Genomic DNA, 25,296 nt, shown 5'->3' on the forward strand with positions numbered 1-25,296 from the left:
ACCACGTGCGAAAACAAAAACTTTTAAGATATTGAAACGATCGCATAATGAAGATCTTCATCTACTTCAGAGACCTGGATTCTTGAGACTATTCTCAACTATTGCTTTCAAAAGTATCTCTATTATTTGAATTCTTCTCGAACATCATATTATTAAATTCTACTATTTAAACACCCTTATAATTTCATATTGATCCATTGTAAATGAGATCGTGAAATATAAGAAATGATTTTTTCTCCCTGCCAAGTTAGCGTTTTAATCAACTTTCATACCTGAGCAGCAAACATTTATTTTAAACACGTGGATGAAATATTTAACTACGAATTCATTTCATTCGAATGAATATAGTAGAAAAATTAATAATAATTTTGTTGTGTAATACGTAATACATCAAAGTATAACTAAAGTAAATAATACAAAGTATATATTCATAATGACTAGACACGGTTTTTCATGTACCCATAGGAAATCTGAAAGTGCAACATCGCCAAGATTGCATATAGTATGAAAAAGTGCAGGAAATATCCAAAATACAGTGGTGTCTACAGTATTTGGCAGATAAAACAATTTCCTACCGAGATTCTACTTTCTTAATTATATTCTGGAAAATATGGGTATGCATAAAAATTCGCACTATTCTGATAACGATCCAGAACACGGATCAATGTTTTCCTTCGCTTAAAAATTCGTTCATTGCCGAAGAAACACAGGACACCGTGCGTGCTATAGGAATAACGGAAATAGTTGGAATATAATCTCGGTGGGTAATTTCGAAACGACAAGCCCCTCGGTATGCCGTAGGATTGTTTAATCAAGATGCAAGGGAAAAGAGGCGAAGGACACCATCTTTGAAGGAGAAATATTTTCACGATCGAAGGGCTTGTCTTGCAATTTCTTTCGGTCCCTCTCTTCGCGGTGTCGTTCCTTCTCCGTCCTGGACTGTCCGAACGCTCCGGTCGGGTGATTAAAAACGAAGCTAATAAATTGATTTAAAGCGCTTTCAAGATGGCGTCTTTGATAGCAAATCATGAGACGAGGAGGAAATGGGAAAGTAGCATCCTTCCATCCTGAATCGTCTCGAAGACGTTTTAACGAGACTTCCAGCATGACTACCACTTTCCTCTCTTGTCTTCTTCTCTTTCTCCTCTTTGACAACTGGTCTCCCGTCGTTTTCGTTAAAACGTACCGCGATCGAAGAAATCTATCATTTATTGGTTTCTCGTCGGAGTTGTTTATCACGGATTTCTTGCTAATGGTCCTCGTTATACTCGTTACTGTTACGGAATCTTTATGTGCGAGTAATAATACAAGGGTCTTATAACAAGAAACGACCCTTGTCAAATTCTTCCGTCTCCGCTAGCTTCTCCTATGAAGCTTTAACCGCGTGTATTTTTATTTCTCGGAACATTGTACATTTAATCATAATAATTCGCGAAATGATGTAACGTACTTTTTCAACGACTAGTTTTACTATTGCGGATTTATTGGTTTGTTTTGAAATAATACGGGAAACTATTGGTTCGTTGGAAATAATATCTGCGTGGTAAAATTATGCGATTGAAACAAATACGACAACCACACAACGTATTTTAGACTTTTACGAATTAATAAATAATTAAGAATTCGGGACGTACAAAAAATGTTAAATTTAATCTAAACCAGCGCTTTTTGAACCTTTTCTATTCGCGATCGCATTTTGTTTGGGAAAATTGTACACAATTATATACATGAGAAGGTACATAAAATAAATATACAAACAAAACGTTAATCGATAATAAATCAAAGAAGTTTAGTTCTTAACAATTCTTCGCTATATTTATAATTTTATTACTTATTACTATTTATTAAGGTAAAAGCAAAGAATATCGGCGAGACAAACGAGCTAATTTATTTTTTCATAAAGAATTAAATATTGGCTGAATATTTGATATGACAGAGTATCTTCAACGTTTTTCGAAATTGATGGATATTTTGATTTTACAATCGTCAATGACGAAAACCTCGTTTTGCTATAGATACGTAGTATAAAAGGTTATAAGGCTATTGTAGAAATTGCTGGAAATTCTGTCCTAATTCCAGTAAAGTAAAAACCCATTTACATGATTTTTTAAAAAGCAGGTGTTTTATATCTATGTCGATTAATGGCTCAGTGAATTTTTCATGATCCTTTGATGACAGATGAGCGACATTTTTCATTTCACTGGTGTATGGTAGTCGCAAAAATTGTCCAGATCTTGTAATTTTTGTACGCGATCCATAGCTTAAAAAGCTTCTGATTTAAACTATAACAAAATAAATATGCTCGTGAGTTTTATATGGATTTAGGTTCGGTGTCGCAATGTATTCTCGGTGTCTAGAGTTGCAGAATTTTATCAGATACCCATGTACGCCTCACGGTTATCACCTATTTAAGGTATACTTACCTGCTCATATCACGGATCACTGACGTCCACCACAGGTTTTTAATTGACCAGCTGATCAACCGTGCCAAATGACCCATGATATGAGCACGAGTATCTACCTTAAATAGGTGGCAAGCGTAAGGCGCAAATTACCATCAGTGGGTCCTTAGAACGGTGACAAAGCTAGATGTGATACTGATATAAAAAAAGAAATATTTTTTTCAACGATACATATTGAATATTTAACAATCTAAACTGAATCTAGTAGGAAATTGGAAAGTTAGGAATAAAGTAATCCCGGAATCGGAGAAACTCACTTGAGATGATTTATGAATTAAAATAAAGTTTGACACTTCAAGAAGACAAAAAAGATCGTTTCTATTAAACTTAGTTTTTTTTTTGTTTAATTCGTCGTAACCTACTTGTGCTATACTTACGTTACTTTCACTGTGCATATCGTCTAGGTGTTAATATAACATTGGAAGTATCTTGTCATTATGTATAATGTGTAAAAAAAACAACTTTCAAAAATGTACAATTTTTGTTTAGAAAAGTTGTTTCTTGGCTATTAATTCTATTTCTATATCTTAAGTCTTTAATACTGAAGATGCAAAATACAAGATAGGAAATAAAATAAAGCAAGTGTTTTTATAACTATGAAAATGTATGTAAATTATATATATATATATATATTAGTATATTATATATTCATTAATACAAAAAATGTATTAAAACGATTGATTAGCTGCATTCGTGTCTTCTTAAAGGCTTCAAGAAATTGACAGAACGTTTTCACTGGCTGAAGCCACTTACGAACGTATTGTGAACGCAAGTTTGTTCGTATTCAGCGTAGACCGTAGGTGTTCCGAAACGAGTTTACGTGACGATACCATTTGCTGCTAATGCATGTTTAGGCTTTGTGGTACGTTACCCTGTAAGGAAGCTGCAGGGATGCCGTACAACGAGGATATCGGAATTCATACAGTTACGGACCGGACAAGGTTGAAAATGCGGACAAAGAGAAGACAATAGGAGCGAGGGAGATAATCAATGGCATAGTCCATAGGGTGGAGCGGAGTGATGGGTGAGAATCATGAGGGTGCCACTTATGTCGTCGATCGACATCGCCGTCATGTTACTATATCAAATGCCTACATTGGTTCCGCTTCAAGCGTATACAACGAGATCCAAAAATGAGAATACATCTTGATGGCACGTAATTTGTTGTGAAATCTCTTACGCGTATATCGTGTAAATTAAAAATTAATTGTAAGCGTTAAAACGTTAGCATTTTTTTTTATTAAAGTTCAGTTTTTTACATATATTGTATTTACCTTTAAATCTATAGTCCAACGTATTTGCTATTATTTTATGGCATATATGTTTCATCTTTTCAATTATAAAACGGCTAATAGAAACATATCGCTGGAAGCTTCACGGGCAACGGAATATCCGTTCCTCGAACTAGACGAAGCGTAACGAGATCCGTAGAAAAGAATAGAGCACAGATAAATATACGTCGTTCCTTCGCACCATAAACTTTATGGTCGACCTTCTACTTCATACGTCGATATGCTCTCGTGAAATCGATGCGTAACGCGATTTAATACGGAAAAGAGAGGAATTACGATGTCCTGACAAGGTAGTCGACGATGCAATAGAATCTCATTTTCGATGAGATCTACGCGAATCCATATCTAACGTTGCATTATACGAACAATATTCGTTCAACATTCGTTCGCTATCAACAAAATGAAATCTTCACAGCACCGTTTTGCTTAGTTGTCTAATCATTTCAGATTTTTCGAACCATATAAATATTTTCAGATTAGATTAGATTATTATTTTTTTTTTTTTTAGAAACACGTTGCAATAGGAAGTGGTATTAACGTAGGTTAAGGATGACAACGTGAGTCATCGGTGTTTGTAGATATTTACGAAAATTTTTGTAGACTGCTTGTAATCTTTGCACTTTACATCTAAGAAATATACTTTAATCTCTCAAGCAATTGTGTCGTATAATGTACATCAAGACGAAAATAAATTCACAATGGAAATGACGGATATAATCAAATTATGAAAATTGTTGTGCATATCAATCTGTATATCGGATATGTTAACTTATGACACTTAGATCTTGAACTGTCGCACGAAACTAACCGATTTGTTCAAACTTATCTTCTTCTATTCAATAATAAATTCAGTCATCAAGATACTGCATCGGTTATCACGTATGTATATGTACGGTACACTTTCCGTAATGAGGCATATATATAAACAAAACAGCGCTTTACTGTCGACATTTGAGCATATTCAACAAGTCACCGATTACAATTCATTTTACGATACATATTTTCTAATGAGGATTACTCGCGCTTCTGTTCAACGGTTTACTTTGGACTTTTTAAAAATTGAAGAAGACTAAGATATGGATCAGAAACCACAGTGATAATCCGGATTTTGGAATACAGTTTCACAAAAACATCACGAGAACGCCATGAGGAAGATGCTTCTCGACTGAGACTCTGACGAGAACACGAATTAATAAACACGTATTCACATATACACGAAAGAAAGTGCCAGCTTGAGAAGCACAGATTCTCACGAATACGACACATTGCAGGACAAGCTGAACACAAAATCGAGCAGCAGATCGATATAAATTCGCTGGAATGCGGCAGTTGAAGGGACGGTTCAGGAACGCGATTGTGCGGATGCCAAAATTCTCAACCGGCAGTGTTCTGCGTGGGAAACGAGAGAGAAAGAAAGAAAGTGAGGTCGTGTTCTCGCGAGTAATTTAGTTGATGGTGGCTGCGCCCTCGACGAGAGTGAGTGAGCGAGAGAGAATGGGCGAGAGCACCCTTAGGAACGATTCGTGGCCTCTTCAGAGACCCCGAGGTCGGTCCTGCCTGTTAGTAAATATTACTTAACATTATTGCCTGTCAGGCTGATGTCATTGTGGACGTGGACTAACGAACGAGGACACTCGCGTTCACTTCATTGCGTGTCGCAGTTTTTCTCTATGGAATTTGGTTTTTTGGAATGCCAAGCAGAAGCTTGCGTCAGATTATTCCGCAGCAGGGCTGGGCAACTCGCAGCTCGCGAGCCGCATGTGACTTCTTTTCTGCTTGTATTCCTCTTCAGCGATCCTTATCATATGCATTTGACTTCTACTTACGTACCTTAAGTATCTTAATTCAGAAAGTTTTATTCTTTCAATGCAAATAAAGAATATTTTATGAACACAAATAAGCGGAGCGTTAATTAAACTGTAATAGGCCCATAATCATAATCATTGTATATATACATACATATACTCGCAGTCGCACGAGATAAAACAAGATAGGAACATATGACGTGGTGGGGACATCGGCAGATTAAGGGTGAACCTCGATGATGGTACGGAAAAATTTATTAAATGAAATTAAGAACTTAATTGACAAATAAGGAGTTAGAATGACTGTTACATTAGTGCTTACTCATCACTTACTGACATCATTGATGTGATATCGCCATATAGTTCTTGTAACGTATTGCTACTGAACTTAAAATTTCTTCGCACGACGATACGTGTATCACAATACGCGAGATACAGCTAATTTTTTCTGAATAACCATACGAATTCCTCCTCCCGAGTCTTTCAGTTCAAGAGAAACATCGTCGCAGCTAACTCATCAATTGTTAATCTGTTAATCTTGTTCGTGTGCTTTGTGTGTATTCATCTCTGGAATGTTAATTTGGAATAAAGGGATAAAGCAAGATCATTTTCAAGCGAACAGTAATTGATTTTTCGGTATGTATTACGTGAGTACCAAAAGTGAAAACATCTCCGATAGAAACCTTGGTGAGAAGCACATTCTGACTTCTGATGAGTATCTAGTTGTGATCTGATCATGTAACTAGTTTTAGAAGGCAGGTGTCCGTCGATTCCAAGGATTTACGTAAGATTCCACACAGTATACGCATTAATTATGAGGATACTATGTATGAGATTTGTCTTTTTACTGAATTACTCGACTGTCCGCATTGCAAAGGTAATCATATAAACAAAGATTGTCAATCCATAAGAAATTTATCAAAACCATGTCATTTAAAAGTAGATTGACATAGGAGATCTTTGGATTATGAAAATGGGTTGCTACATTTTATGGAAAGTCAAATACTTGAACTTCTCTTTTCCTCTTGCATGTTATCAGTAATTCTGATAATAGTTGTTATCAAATCGTTTTACAACATCTTGCTTCTGTAAGTCGATTGAATTAATTATTAAAAACAAATTGCAATGTTGAATCGAGATTCGAAACATTTAATCTAAAAATCACAGTGATTATACGTTGTCTTTAACGTTATACCTATTATACAAAAGGCTCTTCACGAGATAAAAAAACAGTTTTATCCTATATTTGCGTCTATATAAATATCCGTAAGCTGTTTTTATTTATTTACATTATTTGATAATCCTTTACATTGCTTTGATTAATCTTTTATGTTGCGCTAATTAATATTTTATTACGTTCTATGCTTAAAAAATAAGGAAAAAAAATACCTGCATGCATTTATAAATATTCTACTGGTTGTTTGCTATTAGCTAATTCATTATCAACGTATTATAAAAAAGATTTTATAATTATGATTATATAAGTACCTCTTAACTATCTAACCCTAACGCTATCTCTTATTCTTAGAAATATCTTAGTTGAAAAAAATTTTACTTTTTAACATATCGTGGTAGGTTTATACCTAGCATTAATTTACGATGAGATAAAAACTCCATACTTAAAATATGTAACTATGTTTCAGCAAAGCTACATATTCGTAAAAATCCGGATTCGAAAGGGCGAAGAAATCTGGTTAATCAGTGTAAACATTGGTTTTTAATTGACCGGTTAATCGGATTCGTAAACCTGGTTAAGCAAAACCCCGTAAATCTGATTTTTCGAGGCTTTTTTCTGGCGCGTCACGCACACTCGTGCTCACGCGGACCCTCTTAACTCGTTTGTTCAGAAAACAATCTAAGTTTAGCGCGACCGTCTAAATGCGTCCGCGGTGGCGGATCGCGAACAACTATTTTCGACTTGTATGTCTCACCTACACCGCGGTAATACTACTGTTTTGACGTTTACTCTTCGATCATGGCTAGTGATATTATTTTTATTAATAGTGGCGCCATACGCTCGCACTGATAAATAACTTTGGCTCGCTCTTCGAAATGGAATTTAACGCTTCTAATTGAAATGCGTTATTTTTGTCGCCGGTAGCGGTTTAACTAGTCCTTTTTTTCTTTTGACATAAATTTTTCTTTTGTGTACGTGTTGGTTTCGCCAAATTATAAGAGCGCATTTACGAATGTCACCAGAGCAATTTAAGTTTCGATTTAGCTTTTTAATAAATTGTCAAACTGTTGCATAATGAATGTCGCTTCGCTTATACTTTTACAAATGCGGTTTTGTAAATCGTTGACAGGTTAAACTCTGTTCGCCAAGATACAGAATTCCTCAGATTCCTCATTGACTGAAACTACTGATTAATTCTCCGTGAATAAACGCATGATAAATAGAATTGCACATTTTCTGCGTATTACGCATAATAAAACGTTTATCATTTCACTTTCCAAAGATATTTTATTCCAGATTGTTAAATGTGAGAGACAAAGGGAAAAGATCTACTCTTTCTACTTCCACTACTTTTGATTAGTATATGTTTGTATTACATTAGGGGTAATATAATCTCATGCATAACAAACGAGCAAAGGAGCAAGGTATCTGAACTGTAATACAGTAAGAGGATATTTCTTGTTTTGATAATAATAGAAGAGCACAGTTTCTATTTTGTTCTAATATATTTTGCAATGTTTGATTGTAACACAAAATTAGAGAACATGATGCATAATACATTCTACTAACCAGAAATTCTACTAGTCATTCCTTCATGAAATCTAACATTAACGAATCACACCACGTCGCGATTGGTATTGTGAAAAATAATCTGTATTCTAAGTTATAATCGGTTAACAAATTTATTTTTAAGGTGAATCGAAGTATCTAATTGATGTATGTATTGTAGTATTGCTATTATACTTACTTGTATATTGGTATAATTCTTTATTCTACTTATTTATTATTTATTAATACAGGTATTATTTTGTAGAAATTCTGATCCTAATTTTTTTTTTTTGTTCTTTTTTTTGTTTTCGGTATTTAGATAAAACAAATATCGTTTCGTGGAAGCAATTTATTTTAATTATTAATTAAGTTTAAGAAGTTGAAAATTAAGTTTTTCTATAGCGATATATGTAATATTAATGTAATATTTAACAATGTAGAATCAATACAATATTTTACTAAATTGAAATGAAAAAGGAATAGAACATTCGAGACTTTTATTCGATGTTTTACATAATACACAGTCAAAGTTTTCAAAATAACGACACAACTCGACACTTACAATATCCTAAATCCGATACTTTGTCTACTTGCATGCCAAAATAATCTACGTGGAATTAATTTATCCTCCGTGCAAGTTTCTAGCTCGAGTTGAAGAACGTCCAATTATCCCAAACAAAATGTCACAACTCGACGTTCGTCTAAACTAAAATATGCTACACAGCAACCATTACAATAATATGATATTTTGTTTTGTTCGCGAAGCACGTCGCTTATATCTATTTTACTAGCAGTCATTCGTCTAGATTGTACCATTTTTAATTTATTATATAATAACAACACGCTGTCTTCTGACATAGATAGCCGTCTATTTGGATCGACATCAAAAACTCGTGCGACTCGGTCAAGAAATAAATTGAACACCGGTATCACGATGCAACGAAGACGATGCAAAGTCACCCTCGTATTCACTGCTTTTCTCGCTAATTGAATCAAAACCTAGAATAACAATTTCACAAACATTTAGCATATTTATTGAAAAATTCGGTTTTTAACTTACACTGTTCCGTAAGATTCAATCTAACGCGCTTGCTGTGTTCAACATTATACTGAGAATCTTGAGGTTTTCATGGGTCGAGTTTATATAACGTGGATATTATATTGCAGTAAATATTATTAAAATATAGTAGATTTTTAATTTTTGAATGTTGATTTTAGTATATAATAATAATAATTTAATTTCAGTCTCCTCGGCCATAAGATGGACGTATTTTACATAAAATCTTAATCTGGACATTCATCCGGACAAACCACCTATATCCTTCTGTACCATCTTTTTTTTCCAGTATCTTTTCCCGCTTCTTTTTCTTTTCCGCATACGCCAGCCATCTTACTACTTCCACATTGAGAAACTTTTCCACTATATCTTCTAACCTGCATTCGCACCTTTTCAGTTCCCTACGTGTCTCAATTAGGTGCTTCAGCGTTTCTCAACCTTCCTCGTGTAACATACAATGCTACAGCACACATATGCTACTTTCCTCATCTATCCAATATTTATCCCATTACTCAAGGTTTCCGCTCCTGATCTTTTCTATTAGCTTTTGACCGTCCCCTATACCTACTCTGTATTTGATTTTAATATTTGATATAATAAATATATTACTTTTCGCGTGTTCTACGCATTTTATGGATAAAATATTCAAAGAGAAAGAGATATCTAAAGAGATACAAATCCGAAGAGGAAGTGGGAACAACAGCAGGATTAATTTATTATGGATAACATTGCTAATATGCTGTTCGTTTATGCCTGACGCTTCTAGATACAATATAAACCGCGTTTAAAAAGAAAAGATCCCAACATTTCGTTAATATCAGTACAACCAGTTTCATCAGGTTTCCAAGAACTGCGTGTTATCAGTGCAATTTTCGACCCCTAACGAAGATAATTACCAGACCGTGAATTTTTATGCAAATTCATATTTTTGGGAATATCCCCTGCATTTTTTCACTTTCAAATTTCTTATAAATGCATAAAAATCCTCAGATCACTGATTGCAACGTTAACGACAGTTTGGCAATCTTTTCCTCTTATCGTTTATTACGACTCACATCCGAAAGCCTCAAACAGTATTGAATGTACCCCTATCTACAACATTGCGTAAAAGTATTCATTTTTGTGAATACATCGCTTCCCTACAAAATATCTGCAATTTGTGGGTAGTAAAACGATCGATAGCAACGTGTAGAGACACATTTTACTGCTAATTGAACACTGACCAAAATACGCTATAGATCCTTATTCGAGGTTTCCGTACAATTATATTGTCACCTTACGAGTCCTTTCGAGGACAGCGAACGTTTACTCTTAGTCGATGGTATGTCGAGAATGCTGATCTGGAGACGAAACAGAGTCTGGGATCGAATTTCTACTTTCTAAAGATAACGCGCACAAATTAAGAGGACCGTGGAAACTGCTTCCTCAAAGCGACGTATCGTCGCTGAAAGGAAATGCTAAAGCCAACAAGGAGATTGCCTCGCTCGCCATAGGGGGAGAGAGAAGCTGCACACGGGAGACATTTTGCACAAAAAGAAAAGATAAACATCAATAAAGACAGCGAGGAAGGGTAGAGACACCACGCTCTTGATCCTTCTTTTCGTCTTGGCTTCCTCACCTCATACCCTCGTTGGTTTGTTCCACTTTCTCGACTCAGCGTTTCGACAGACGAATTTCACAGTTGCGTGTATCAATGTCATGCTATTCCGTGAAAAAAGGTGTTTCGTCGATAGAAACGAACTGAAAGGCTAAAGACACTGTTAGGATGAAATGAAACAGTAATATACAGGGTGTCGCGTAGCAGCCGGGAACCGCTTCGGCGGTAGATTCTGTCTATGACCTTTCTTTCGAATTATAGCGAGTTTCTTCTCCAATAAGCCGTATTTGCATATCTATACAGGAGATACTCAAAATGACTCTCTTTGTATCCGAACACGAGCCTGGAGACGTTTACTACCATTAGCCAATAATTGTTCTACCCTTTCCATTTTTCCAGGTATTGTTCTGATTTTCTGGACGCCTTGTACAATTCTCTCGCGATTTCGACCCTGTTGACGAACAACTTATTCCAACGTGAAACCTATATTATTGGATTATCGTTCTGTTTGATACATTATGACAGATTTCTGTTATTTCTTTCTTAATTCAGGCCTTTGACGCGTGAATATGAACGTTATATCATTGCTCGAAGAATAATATTTTGTTGATAGACGGGGGAGAAAAGATCACAGTCTCGAGAGACGAAGCAGTTGAATCGATGAAATCGTGGAAGGAAGTGCAAGTTGCGCAACTTGTTATAAGAACTTTTTACTTAATAATTGCAAAGTTTAAATAATAAAAAACGCAAGTAGTACGAACGTAAAAATTTTCTTTTTTTTTTCTTTTAGTGAAGAGAAATGTAAATTGGACGCTAAATACAATACAATAAAACAATTTTTTAATAAGGTAGGTACGTTGAATTATTTATTGGGGTAAAACTTGTTTCGTAGGAAGTCTCTATTTGCAGACACTTCAATACGGCGGATAGTAATTGCCAATTAACCTATTATGAAAATAAATATATCCTACGAATGTACATTTTTTATGATTTTTGAAATTCAAAAGAATAAATATATGGTTTAAATATATGAAAATAAATAATATGAATTTTCATAACTATGCGATATAAATTTACAAACATAAATGGTATAAATTTGACATAAATTCGGAGTTTTACGTTTATGCGCAATACAGCATTGAAATGGAAAAAAGGCAATTTATACTTTACAAAGCGCTATTGTTTTCCTGATTGGCTATAAATCAAGTCCCAATTTAATATCGTGCCTGTTAGCACGGTTCGCTGATATTCCACGGAAATCGTAGACATCTTTAAACTGTATAATCGATTTCCATCTAATATATCGTCTACCATTTCTATCTTCTTTTCCTCTCACCCTCTTCCGGGTATTCGAGTAAGCCCTTGTAAAATCGGCAAGATATTACCAGAGAAAAAGGTGGACGGAGTTAAAGGTGACAGACATTGCTATTGGAGGTTCCAACGAAAAATATTCGCCACGAGCGTACTGTATCTACTGGGAAAATGGAATTTCATTGTAACCAGCAGCTCTGATTTAGCATCGGGGATAAAGGCACAGAACGATTCAACGATAAAGAGATTTAGGGAACTTGACAGTGTTCAATTACTGCGTCAAAGAGAGGCTAAGGTTTGCTCTTTGAATAGGTAACGTAATTATAGCGCGATCACGGATACCAGAATTTAGAATAGGTGTACCGTTGCTTCAACGTGTTAGCAATACTTTTAATGCGGCTAATTTTATAGATGCGAAACGTCATTGAATACCAACTAATTCTTGGATTATTTTAGTTACAGAGAACCATTTATAAATTTGAATGTCGCGTAAATGTTTTTAATGAATTTTTTATTCATAGATATAGTCAAAAGAATCGTCCTGTTCGATAGGTTGTTCTAAACTCGTCGTAGTTCCCTTGTTTTAAAAGCGTTTCACAAGGTTCCGTTATTTTCAACTTCGTTCATTTTCTTGGAACTTAAACAAACGGTTATAAGGTTGATAATATAAAAGTTTATGAAAGGCTATAAAGGTTGGCGGCGATTCTTTCTACAGCTATACAACGAATTTTATCATTTCATATACGAGGTGTGCTAAAAGGTAACAAGATAGATTTCGGTTCTCGGGAGTCCGCGATATTGTATCACGATGCTGCGGCGTTATTTGAGACGTATATCTCTGCACTACCTTCCGTATTAATTTCAACTCGATTCAGCTAACACGATCAATTTCGCAGCGAGTTTTATAAAAGCATGTTTTAGCGACGCGTTACGGAAATGGAACAGCAACGTATCGAGTAGCGTCTTACACTGCATCAAGAACGAGTTTCGATCAATTTCGAACGAGTTCGTAAATGAGTTTTGTGTCCAACAAACGTATTAATGTGCTTCCACAGCCTCCGCACTCCCCAGATATGAATTCACGTGACTCTCTCATTTTCTCAAAATTCAAAAGTCATATTAAGGGATATCATTTTGGAATTGTGAACAGCATCCAACAGGTTGTAACCGATCAATAGAAAGTAGTTTCGGTAGAAGAATTTCAGCACTGTTTCCAGGAATGGAAACGGTGTATAACCTCTCAAAGGAATCATTCTGAAATGGACAATATAGATTTTTCATTAAATGACACATAAACGTTTTTACAGAATCAATTTCATTACTTCTTAGACACATGTCGTAGTACTAACATTTGTAAGGGTGCATATTAACAAGTTTGCTACCTCCGTTTAAAAACAAAGAGACTTCCCACTGTCCAAGTAACGAATTTTCATGTTATTACGTAGTGTTACTTATGTTTTTACATATATACTATAGAAACGTACTAAATCAACGATTGGAGCGGTTTTCATAGTACGTCAAACATGTGCAACGCTGGGCTGTAAATAAATCGTATCTTACTATGTACATATATGTGACGCGTTGGAATAATGATGAAGAAAAAGACATATTTGAAGCTAGATTACTTTTATTTATTAACGTGATACTTTTTGAAAGATCCACATAAGACTTTAATAAACCTAGTGGTTCATTATCATCATCATAAACTAAAAGGTATTGAAAATATTTCTACGAATACCTGAGAAGCTAAAGTTGAGCGGCGATATGCACAAATGAAATTATTCAGAATGCTGACACTGGCAGCGCATTTGAGGGACGTTGAAGTCGCTGAGTTGTGCTCTTTCAATATATAATTATCAAACACTTCCAACAATAGAGATGCACTGTTCGAGCGGAGGGCAAGTCGCGTTTCCATGAAATATTGTGTAGTTAAAATAATAAAAGATAAACGTATTGTATCACCAGATCAAGCGTAGTCATTGTGGATACTGTACAGAAGCATCTCCGATGAAAATAAACGAGGGTTCATCTATTTTTCTTGTCGAAAATTGGAACGCAATTCCCTGTACAGCTCTTAGTGCGTCACGCACGTGTGACGTCCAGCAGCGAGCGTGTTAGGAAACGTGACCTGTAGCGTACAATAATTGTTTTCGTAAAAATTCTTAATGGCATTTCACATTTCACATTATGGCCATAAGACTATACTATTAGATCAGTGTACAATGTGTTGCCGCAAATGCTGTACGCGTGTAGAAGCACTCTAGAAATTGGAAAATCCTGTACTCTATCGCTAGAGCAGACGTGTATCACAGAAGAAGAGAGTACGTAGAAAATCAGTCAGGTGTACGCGTGTCGAGTATATGAGGGCGTATAATGGGCTCGTAAGGCTCGATGGATCCGGGCGGATGGAACTGGAGCTGGCTAGCAGAGAGGGTGCGCACGCATTCTCACCCAGGAACACCTTTTGCGCGTCCATCCGCGTGGCCCAGCCATGACTAACCACCCCCGTAGCGTGACCAGTTCTATCGTAACCAAAGTCAGCCTGGATAGCCCACGCTTCCAGAGTCTATAATACTTTTTCGACCCCCGAGGCGAAGTTCCATCCCAACGGAAACTGTTAATAGCGTAAACAGTGTCTGGTATTTGCCACCAAAGGACAGCTTAATTAACCGTTATACAGATTCGTTGTAACGGGTTGTAGCCTTTGTTATTTTTGGAAAATGTCGAGTGATTTCAATCTTGATCAAAGGGACACTTTGACTTCTCTCTTGTTACAGGAAGATTTGGCGAGGTTCAAAGATTTGGGTTTATGTTGCTTCGTTACACCCGGTTCTCACTGATTTCGATGAAAGTTGACAGAGTAGTAACTAGATACATAGTAATTGTAGTTTCGGCACGTATAGAACCGACATAAATCTACGGAAACGTATCGTTTAAATTTTCATTAAAAGACCAATCGCAGTTTTTTCCAGAATTTTCTCTTATATGTCGTCTAGTAAACGAATCTTTTTAACTTTTCAGGGAAACTCAAGTCGTTTGATCCAGTTTGAAAAGAGTTATTCTGTTTTAAATAGTGTGCCAATATTAATGTAACTGGCCGTATGAGAGAAACACGGTTTAAAGTTTGGAGAAATCGCATTCCGTGGTATATTCAACTCGTGGAATATTTTATTGAACGATATAATCATAGAATATGGAAACCAGATCGATCAACTTTATTTCTTATTACCAATTTCACATTATTAATATTCAAGAAAGTACATAATCAGTATTCAACATCTCAAAGAAGAAATCTTAAATTTATGAAAATAAGATTCATCACAAGGAGATAGCATAAATAATTGTAAATTACGAACAAAATTGTGGTAACAAAAATTTGTAAAATATTCGCAATTGTCGATCTTACCACATCTGAATCAACGCTTGCTAGAACGATAAGATAGTAGGTTATATCGCGTAGGGTAGACCTGGTCGAAAATAACAATTTCGCTTTCGAATACTATCTCGAAAAGATAGAGCTACAAAAAGTTCCTTTATACCCGAAGTATATGTACCCATTTAATATTACTGAAAGTATAACAGTTGGACTTTGTGATAAGTAATATCAAAATTGTCAATCAAAAATAATAATAAGAGAAAATATTACAACTACCCTCTGCTCCAGGGAGGTTTCGCGAAGATAATTATAACTTGAAGAGACCAAAATATTTATTCGACCAAATAAATAAAAGGAAACTAAAATATCTGTCTACGCAAAGAGAAACTGCAAACCAGTTAAATTATTTGACAATTCGAGTAAGATTTTTAACCATTTACAAATTACTATAAATTGTTTGCGATGTTATAAACGTGTGAACGATATGTCGACTCTTAACGAAAGATATTTATATTTTTATCTAAATGGCGGGTGAAATTATAACGAAAAATATATGGATAAACGATATAAATGTTTGACACGAGAATATAAGATTTTGTTTATTGTTTTAATATAATAAAAAATTAAGAAAATTTACTCTATTAAAATTCCAATATCAATTGATTGACATTAATATCGTATACGTATTTGTACATACGTATAAATATTTTCTTTCCTCTTGACACAGGTAAATGTTAAAATATTCATATATGAAAATGTATTCTAAAACCAATTGAATTTTTATTATATTTACGTACTGTGATTATTTTACTTTTGGTATAAATATTCCATATTTTATTGGTGAAATTTAAAATACTGCCATCACTCGTTTAGAGTGGATTATTGATTATTGATTATTATTGATTAATCGTTGCAATCATCGGCCTCTGATATTCGTCCGATAGCTGTTATTGGAGGGAACGCTATGAAATTTGAAAAATGTAGTTTTTTGAATCTATAAATCGAAATAGCTAATGAAGATATTTCATCAATCTGAAATATGCATATCACGTTGTTTGACAACCTTATATTTGTCTGTTTATACAAATACACGTGAAATATGGTCGTCAGTATATCTTCGATAATTTCATTTCCTTGATTTGAAACAAACGTCGATAAATGACGATGGTTATATATCTTCTCTTTCGAACGACAATTTTCAGGCAAGTTGAACATTTTTCGGTCAGGTTATTTTTTGTTTTAATTTCGCGCTTGGAGATTGCTTGGCAACAGAGTTGGAAACGACGTACTCAATGCTCCAAATTACACAGATCGGTTGTCCATTTTGCTATTTGCGCGATGGTTCCTCTGGGAGGAATAATCGCGGGTGGTTCCGCAACGTTGAATTCGACTGTCACACAATCCTTCTCGAAACAAATTGCACGTCATCCTATCTGAATTATGGTTACAGACATAAGGAAAAGGGAAAACGGGAGTTGGATAAGATGATCTGTTCGATAATAATGCATGTCCCGAGACTTCCCTGGTATTATGGTCATAATTATACCATGGATGTTTGTGTATTCATGGAAATTTAACTGTACACGCACATTTAATGTACAAAAATATTATATGTATATAGTACATGTAATAAAAAATATCATATATATATATATATATATATATATAATCATATTTAATTGTTATGAAATAAAAAGCGTGTATTGGAATTATAAATACCTCCGAGGTGGAATTGTTTTTACTTCACCATAGTTCAGGATAACTGATAAAAGAAGAATGATTAATGGATTGGAACCACGCGGGAAGAATTAATTTAATCACCAAGTAATATACAATTTTATTCGTATTATTAACTACAAGGTAAAACTGAAAAACATTTCTGGCATTGAATGTGAAATAAAGCTATATGATACAAGGTATCATTGATATACGTTTAGAAAAAATTCACGAATTAGAAAATTATTTGCGAATTTATTCTATCGTATCTTATTTCAAAAAATTATATTCATATTCAACATAAATAGTTGTATTTAATGATAAATTTGAAAATGAAAAGCTATGATTGCAGATACGGGAACAATTTGCATGTTACGGTTTGAAACGCAGTGATCTAAGAGAGTACCATCTATATCGATAAAGAAAATTACCGATACTATCTCTCGTTTCCTGTGACAACCACTCCGTCTTGCATTCTTTTCGCGTGGAAAAGAAATTAATCCGATGGGTAGCGGGAGAAAAAAGACGCGCAAAAGCTCGAAGAAGCGGAAAGAGTCGTAATGAGTAACCAGACAGGAAGAGCGATAGATACGGAGGAGAGGCAGATAGAATAGTTTCATGGCACCTAGAAGAGAGAGACTGAGATGGGGTGGTGGTTGCAGTTGCGAGGTCAATGGCCGACAAGCAGTCGCTCCCCGTACCTACCAAACGAACAGAGGTTCTCAGTTATCTGTTTTTCTCGTCTCTTTTCATCTCGTTTGGTTTTGCTCCTTTCTTTCTCCAAGTACCTATCGAACAAAAGTGACATACAAAATGAATATAAAAACAGGCTAATTGTAAGTCTGGAGGATTGACTGGAGACAGTGAACTTACTGTTTGTTTTATTAATCGTTAACAAATTTATGTTGTAGCAAGCTGGAAGAGTGACTATTTATTTTTAGAAAGTTGGTTGCTAAATTATTTAGCGGCACAGACAAACAAACATTGGAATTTAAGTCTCTAAAGAAAGAAAATATTCAAAGAAAAATTGGATATTTAAAAAAAGTAATTGTGGAAAAAGGTGTACAAGCTTTACTAGATGTATAGATAAGTTTATAACATGTTAGCCTAAAATCTAAAATTTTGAGTCAAAATCCACGTCTTTAAGCTCTCACAATAAGCCTGTATTTAACGAACTGGTGTAGATTTACTGTGATGTACATGTTTGTCAGTAAAAGTATAGATAAAATTAAATCGTATAAACACTCGGTATAAAAATCGAATATCGTTACGTTTTATTTCGATAATTTAGTGATAAACAACTCGATATCGCAAGCAATCTTATTAGAATGCAAGAACAAGTAGTAAACCGTAGCATAATCGCGGTCAAGCAGTGGACGTCAGTATCCAAAAGAACGTTTGTACTTTTATGCATCAAAAATTAAGAGAGTTGCGACTTCTTCGCGTAGTAATATGCTGCATACGTTGTAAGCATACTTAAACTTCGATATAGAACACGAAATAGGATTAGATATCGATATACGTAGAATACATCCGATATAGAGTATAAAAGATAAATTGAATATCAAATAACTGGAACGAATTTGATTAAGCATATCGTATTCCTTTAAAAGTGAGTATGTATTACAAGCTCGAAGATTCATTACTATTTATAATCTTATCAATCGAAGCAGTTCGAATTTCATGAAAACTTTCGTTTCATAAAAAAGAAATTCTGCCAAAGCTGTGATAGCAGATACTGGAAATTATTATCGAAGTCACTTGTCCATCAATCTATTGGATCGAAGTATTATCAGAATTAAAATTTTTAAGGAAAACGAAACTTTGAAAGCTTTTCGCCAGTTTCACTGACAGCCGTGAGTTTCAGTTTGAAAGAAGTTGAAGAAGTATGTAACTCGATTACCTATACTACTTGCATTGCGAGCTATATGCATGCAGTATGTACATATATCGCGAGCACCTTGACAGAGGCAAGGGAAAATAGTACGTGTATTTCTATCGCGGTAATAGATACGTACTTGTGCCCGTTTACGCTGATTCTATATTTGGAATCGCTTAGATGAATTCCTAAATACGCGAACATTCCGTTTGAAAGTTTCGTGAAGTCGTTGCGTGAAACCGTCGCACACGGCTATGATATTACGTTGTTGCTTTAAAAGTCGAACTAAGTAAATTGATCGCGATTTGTACCAAGCAACGTTTTTATTGCGCTTAACTTCGGTTAGATTACGTTGTTCAAACTACATAACAAGACAACAGCGTAATTTTTCTAAACAAAAACGTATTTTAAATTTTCTTCTGTTACAGGTGAAATTCTTTGACCGCTTTTGAACCGAAGTAATTGAATTTTTAGTAAGTCGTATATAGTCGTAGATTAATGTAATGCAGTGCTGGATAAAACTATAGTAATTTTGGAATAATTAATGTTCGCTGATCCCTTTTACATCTTTAACGCGATATTGACAAGCTTTTTTAAAAAGTAATTTAAGTTGGCTCTAGTATCTAGCCCATGAAATACTCGGTTAAAATGACATTTTTTAGGAGTTTTTGAGGTCGCCGAAGCCAAAAATATTGGTCGCTTTTCACGGAAATAAGACGTCAAAAATTTCGATCAACTTGTTGATGTATGACATCCTCGTGAATTTTAACGGGACCTTTTCTAAAATTTGATGCTCTTAATCTACTGTATGGCTTACTCTGTGTGCATTTGAATCGTGAGTATTGAACTAGGTTTGTTTGGGTTATTTTTTATTTTTACAGAAAGCGGTAAGCTGTAAAGAGGAAAATTGGCATTTGGAGCATTGGCATTAGCTGTGCCATCACTTTACTCGGTAAGTTATCCCTTGCCGCTCTGTATGGTCTTAAGCGGATTTCTACAGTTAGAACCTTTGTCGGCTAAATGTTCACAAAGACGAACCTTTAAAGGCGTTCGTTTCCGTGAAATATGATGTCCGATTTCGACTTTACCGGCCCAAAGCACCCTCGGAAAGACACATTTAGATTAAAAATTGTACAGTCCATACCATAACTTCTATACTTAATCCTTCAAATTTATAATCTATCGATTTCATAAAAAGAGAATAAATATGACTTTTAATTCTCAATTGTAAATTTCAATTGATATAAACTTATTTGTCTTAGTAAGATTTACGTAACGACAAATCGATCAAGCGTCTATAACTGTAGTTTCTAACTAGCAAGCACTAATAACACGATTGAAACTTTAAAAAAGAGTCACGAATACGTCATCCAATCGTCGTGAAAGTATAAAACAGTGTACGCGAATATTCTGAAATATTCTCTTGGTCTCTTGGCAGAGTCTCCGTGTTGAGACACCATCGATTCGCCGCTAAAATCCATTGTGGCAACCATTAGACGCTAGGATCTCGTTTAAACGCAGATGTCCCACGACGAGAACTCTGGTTATTACCTAAATTCGGTCCGTGGGTCGATCGACCGGTACTTTCTGGCGTTCGTTAACAAACGTATTCAAGGGATCGTCGACGACGAACCCCCGTCGCGAGTTAGAGTGTCCTTTCCGCGAAACGAGCCGCGAAAGAAAAGTCTGAAGGGGGAGGGGAATAAAAGAAAAGAAGAAAAGAAAAGAGAAGAAAAATGAGGTTTCTATGGCGGTGGCCAAGTTGGACGTAAAAGAGAATACGGGTCAAGCTTTTTTTTTATAGCGGCAATGGCAATCCGGCGATAATGCAGCCCGATTCTCCCTCTCTTCGGGATTGTCGTCGTGCACAAGAGAAGAGAGGATTCACTGAAAACACATCGTTATTTTCTCTATCCGCAATTGCCCCAGCGGGGATCTCACCTTGGTTCGGGCACGCTCTCCTCTGCGTGCGTTTTCAGGGTCACGCTCTCGTAGGAAATCACGAGTTGCTATAAACTGGGGGAACACGGATAGATTTTTCTAATATTGCAATATTGTGTAATATATAAATCAAAATAATATATCGAAATGCATTTGAGGCGGTCATTGGAAGAGTGGTGTAAATGCAGAGTACCAGTTGTTATTGGTGCATAATTGCTAATTATAACTTATAGTAACTAGGAAATAAGAGTAGTATAAAAGAAAATATGATAGCTAGAATCCTTCTTTTTCTACATGTGTTTCCATGATCACGCTTTTACGAAATCGTGAGTTGCTGTAAACAGGAACTTAGGTAGATTTTTCAAATATTTTGACGTGTAACATATAAATTAAAATAATAAATTAAAATGTATTTAAAGCGCTCATTGAAGGAACGGTGTAGGTGTAGTGTGCCAGTTATTATTGGTCGTATAATACGAGTTATAGTTACAGTAATCAGAAGATAAAAGTAATTACGATAAAAACATCCGAGGAAGTTAACGTTATTATAAAAGAAAATATAATAACTAGAATTCTTCTTCTTCTACGTGTGTTTCCATGATCACGTTCTTACGAGTTATTGTAAACCGGAATTTAGGTAGATCTTTCAAATATTTTAACATGTAATGTATAAACTAAAATAATAAATTAAAATGTATTTAAGGCGCTTGTTGGAAGATTGGTATACGTGTAGTTATTATTGGTCGAATAATACAAGTTATAATTATGATGATCAGAACATAGAAGTAGTTACAATAGAAACATTCGCGAATGTTGATGTTATTATAGAATAAAATTCTTCTTCTACGTATGTTTTTTATTGTTACGCTCGTAAGAACTGATGAATTGCTATAAACGATCGTATTTGGTGGAACACTTTTGTCTTTTTTGAAAAGTGTAATAGAAAGTGCAAAAATTTCATAAAGTAAAATGGATTGTATCTCTCGATGTTCTCTCAGTTTACAAAACCTCTTCGTCTTGATAAAATAAAAGCTTCTCGACGCTTAGAATTGTATTATTTTCTTTCTTCTGATCTGTGTAAGATATGGTGATCATTTTGATTTCTCATGCGTCGAAACAAAGATCTCTTTGTTGGAGTTGGATGGGAATATGGGGATGCGGAAATATGAAAAATTTAAAGTCATGAATGATAGTCATGTTATTGTAGAGGCACGAGCTTTGGAAAATTTAGTATTTCAAGAATGGCAACGTTTATTTGATCGTATTTTTCGTCCTTTCGTTTTACGATATTCCAACATTTTATCTCTCATTTTTGCAGCTTATCCAGAAATTGTCAATGATTTTTAACTTTAACTTGTATACAGGATGTATCGTTGCTTTTATTAAAAATTCGTAATAATATAGAAATATGAGAAATTAGTAAATAATTGATTATTGACGAAGAAATTATTTTTCAGTCTATAATTAAATTGCAAATATTTATGCAAGTATATAATTTCTATGATCATAACTAAAATAATGAAATCTAAATAGAGATCCCATGTCGCTTGCTAAATATTATAACGAATAATTTTCTTTGGCTATTTTATGTATTTTTGCATATTACCGTTCTATATATTTTTATATCCTTCGATTCCTCATAAGTGTCTAAACATCCGCCGTCTAATTATAATCAACTATGTTTATTTTTTCTTCATAAGCAAACGAAATTCTGGTTATAGAGAGGTTAACGTGTTTTCACCGCTATTTCCTCGAATAAAGCACTCGGCCGTGCTGTTTCGTCGAACAGAGACGAGTGCATTCGCGTTTTCGATAGTGTGAATACGTTATCTGACGAATCGCATATGTAGAACCGGAAACGTTTATCGATTTTTCATCTAGCCATTTCTGATATCGGTGTAAAATGCAGAGATAGGCCGGCACATCGCTCTAAATTCATCGGACATAGTTGTCACGATACTTTGTAATATTTCCTGCTTTTTTCGTTTCATTTCGAGAAAAATCGAATTTATTCACGCGACAAATAAAAATAATCTTTTCCGCGTATTCGTTCCTCGAGCAAAAATTTTATCACGTTGCTCATGGTATTTAAGGCATTAAACATCGCGTTTCCATCATTTTCATGTTTCAAGAGAGAAACAAATCGTCGAAAGGAATTTCTAACGCGTTCCCTCAGGTTTTCGCTCGTTTTACGCTCTAACGCGATATAATTTGCTTAATGCTTGTCGCAATGACGCAGAAACAACGTAATATACAATTCCATTTAGATATTAATTCTCCTAGAAGTCACGGTGAGCGAGTAATGAAAGAATATCGCAATATACTGCAGTGTTAAAGAGTCAAAAATTTATTACATGTAAATGGTACTTGTATAAATGTATCTGCTATATATCTTTCAATTTACTCCGCAACGGCCTTTATACCGTATTTCATCTTCAAATTCTGTTTTCGAAAATTTCAAAAAGTGGAAAGTATTTAGGAAATTTTATTTGAAATTTTCATTAATCCATCGAAGCCTGTTTGAAATTTGAAATTATTGTGACGGTACATATCAGGTGTACTTCTTTGAATACAGCGAGCGTCAATGAGTTAAGAAATTTGTTTTAAGAAATTAGCGATTAATTCGAAAAACGATGAAGGTCGTCGTACCCTGTAAAGAGAGATTGCGCTAGACTTTAACTACATGTAATATTCATTAACCCTTGACTGCAGTTTAAAGCTTGACTTTACTTTTAAACACTCTATGCATTCGTAATTAACTATAAACCCAATTCGTTGTACGGCAAAACTTGCGAAAGCAAGTAAAAAATTTTGCAAATTGTACAATTGGTGAAATTTCTGGCAGTTTGTGAAAGTAGCTTGGTGAACCCTAGATACGCTATCCCACAATTTTTCTCTTACGACCAACAATGCAAATCGACATCGGGCTTTGCTTATCGGCACTCTAAGCTATAAAGTTTCAAGGCACCGGACATTGGCTATTGCAAACTCGTGAATCGAAAAAATCGTTCCAACATTCGACATAAACGAACATTTACTCGATCGAACTTTCACGAATCTGCGAATATACGACTCGAAAACGCCCTGTCTATATCTCTATGAATCAACCGTTCAATTTGTGCCCGCAGCTTCCGATCCATACTTCCGAACGGTAAACACGGTCAGCTTCCGTTGTTAGCGTTGTTCAGCAACGACGAATCAGCAGAACACACCTCCACGTTGCATGCAATACTCGTAGCGAAATCTGTAGGGGATCGATAAAACGGGGTATATCCTTTGCACGCGTCTTGCGACCGCGAAATTCTTGACCGCGGACGTTCGCGATGTTCCGCGGGGGGTGGTGTAAGACTGGCATGACGTGCGTGTGTAAATACGTGGCGGCTACGTCGCCGCGGCTGGCGCGTACACGAGACGGAAAGAGGGAGGGATCCGTTATTGATCTTCTCTCGTCGCGTACAAGCGATTCCTCTCTTTCTCTCTCTCTCTCTTTCTATTTCCCAGAGAGAGAAACGCATCGAAGCAAGCGCCGACCGAACGGTCGCGATGGCCTACCTAGAACGAGTCACTCGCGACGAGAGCTCGACGCATAATGAGAAAGGCACTCTCGCGTCGCCTGTTCGGAGCAAGCGTTGCGCGGTTCGGGCAGCCTGACCGGGAAGCGTGGCCAGGCAACGGAAGCGGCCGAGTGGCGGCGAAGACGAACGAGCGCCGCCGAGCTCGTACATCGTCCGAGCGTTCGTCGCTCGAAGCCAGTGGCTCAGTGCATGCACAGCGGCCGGCCGGCGTGCATAGTCGGTGATAGCAGCAGTACGCTCCCGGCCTCGAATTCTTCTATCCTCGGGGGGGATATTCCTCTTTCTCTCACTCTTTTTATTTATTGCCACAGTTGCCTCGTACGGAAACGTGTACGACGAAGGAACCGTCAAGGGAAGCGCCCTCGTGCTCGAGCCGACGTCGGCACCGGGCCTCGGGGCCCGGGGGCCAACCCGTAACACGCGGTTATGGAGCTCCTAGGCTCGTCCCGGTGCGGAAGCAGCTACGATATCTGTGCGCGGGCGTTACCCCGTCGTTCTTCTCTCGCGTACTAGTTAGGACGGCACAACGACAGTCAAGCCCCGTATGCTCCGCTAAAGGT

The 25,296-nt window shown here is 35.8% G+C and overlaps 1 protein-coding gene across 10 annotated transcripts in view; it reads left to right on the top strand.

The window, feature by feature from the left end:
* The window catches only part of LOC126915773 (uncharacterized), a 139,750-nt gene that overhangs the window by 13,824 nt on the left and 100,630 nt on the right, over positions 1 to 25,296 (top strand). For 7 of the 10 annotated variants that reach the window (XM_050720757.1, XM_050720758.1, XM_050720764.1 and 4 more), the window contains exon 1: positions 24,895 to 25,294. The exons of the other annotated variants lie outside the window; for them this stretch is intronic. The gene's annotated coding sequence lies outside the window, so the exon portion shown is untranslated. Of the gene's footprint in view, positions 1 to 24,894; positions 25,295 to 25,296 lie in introns of those variants that run through there. 10 annotated transcript variants of the gene reach the window in all.

This window comes from Bombus affinis, chromosome 4 (genome assembly GCF_024516045.1).
Source record: "Bombus affinis isolate iyBomAffi1 chromosome 4, iyBomAffi1.2, whole genome shotgun sequence".
Taxonomy (NCBI): Eukaryota; Metazoa; Arthropoda; class Insecta; order Hymenoptera; family Apidae; genus Bombus; species Bombus affinis.